The following is a 1,923-nucleotide window of genomic DNA, read 5'->3' as shown; positions in this document are numbered from 1 at the left end:
TTTTGTTCCTTCTCTTTGTCATTTTATATACCACTGTCTTCTGACCTTTGGTGTAGAGCTTAGATAGAGTTATTACCTTAGCACCAGGTCCAGATCTATGAAGTTCAGATTCCTCCAAGTGAGTGTTGTTTGTATCTGGCTGCTGTGCTCCACTTCTTTCTGCTGCAGCTGTTAGAGTTGAACCCTTTGTGTCTCTCTGGCAAGATGTTCTGCTCCTGAATCAGCTGGGTGGGTCTTGCCTCTAATCTCTTTGCAGGAGTTCTGCTGAAGGGTTCCTCGCTGGGCCTGCACTCTGGGTCTATTCAGGATCTGGGGGGCCCTGGGTCGTCTCACTCCAAAAATATTTCTTACATCTACACAGGAATGGCTCCAGGGGCATTTTATTTTTTGTTGTTCTTCCTTTGTTTTTTGATTGTTGTTCATTTTTTGTTGTTTGTGATACTGGATATTGAACCCAAAGCCTTTGCACTGAGCTACATGCCCAGCACTTTGTCCTTTGAGACACGGTCTCACTAGTTTGTCTGGATGGGCCGCCATACTAACTGGCTCCTGAGTTTTATCAAATGCTATTTCATCTCTTGTAGTTAAGTATTATTATTATTATTATTATTATTATTATTATTATTTGGCAGTAGGAATTGAACTCTGGACCTTGTGCTTGCCAGGCAGGTGCTGTGCCACTGAGCTATATTCCTGGTTCAACATTTAATTTGTTCATGTGATAATTTATAATGACAGATTCTTTTTTTCCTACAGTAATACATTTAAATAAACAAACAAAAAAGTGAGTACTTGTAATCCCAGAAGGAAAAGAGGCATATGCAGAAAAAAAATATTAGGATATAATGGCTAAAATTTTCTGGTATTTTGTACAAGGCATAAACCCAGATTTCAGAGGTTCCAAAAATCTTAGACAAGATTAACACAAAGAAAATCTTACTGGGGCTGGGGAGATAACTTGGCAGTTTTAGCGGCTGCCTGGCAAGCACAAGGACCAGGCTTCGATCCCAGTACCACATGCCATGTTGACCCAGAAACTATGTGGTGGCACATGCCTATAATCCCAGCATGAGGTAGGCTGAGACAGGAGGATCACTATGAGTCTGAGCTGAGTAGCAAGACCCTGTACCAAATAAGTAAATAAATAATTAAGAATCTTACCTAGAAATATTATACTCAAACTGCTGAAAGTCAAAGGTAGTGAGAAAAATCTTCAGAGTACCCAAAGGAAAAGGATACATTTCCTATAGAGGAAGAAAAGTAACTCAAGTGAATTCTTATAACTTCATTACTTGTATGTAAGCATATATTTTCCAAACTGTCTACCACAATTCTATATCCAGAAAAGCATCACAGAAAAGGCATTTAAGGCTTAGGGTATAGCTTAGTGGTGGACCATTGGCCTAGAATATGTGAGGCCCTGAGTCTGATTCTCAGCACTGAAAAAGAAAAAGTAGAAAGACATTTCTGGCAAAAGAAATAAGAGTATTTCTGAGTATCACTCACAGGCATACAGAAAAAAATAAGTTCTCCAAACTGAATACAAATGGTATCAGATGGAAATTCAAATCTATGAGAAGGAACAAGGAACATGGGAAGTGGTAAAGCTGAAGTTTTTCATCTCAATTTTTAAAAATGTATTTAATACTGGATCTACAGGGTCTCACTAAACAGATCAGACTCATAGTGAGCCTCCTGTTTTCAGCCTCCCAAGTGCTGGGATTACAGGCATGCGGCAGCATGCCCAATCTCAGTCTCAGGGTCATCTCAGCACGCTCTGGGGGTGGGGCCAGAATGGCACACCAGGGATCAAACCCCAGTCTCTGTATCATCTTAATTTTTAAAGAAATATATAACTTTATTTATTTATTTATTTAATTTTTTATTTTTTTGGTGGAACTGGAGATTGAACTCAGGCCCTTA

This window comes from Octodon degus, unplaced genomic scaffold (assembly GCF_000260255.1).
Source record: "Octodon degus isolate 3935 unplaced genomic scaffold, OctDeg1.0 scaffold00197, whole genome shotgun sequence".
Lineage (NCBI taxonomy): Eukaryota > Metazoa > Chordata > Mammalia > Rodentia > Octodontidae > Octodon > Octodon degus.
Note: the sequence above shows the minus strand (reverse complement) of the source record.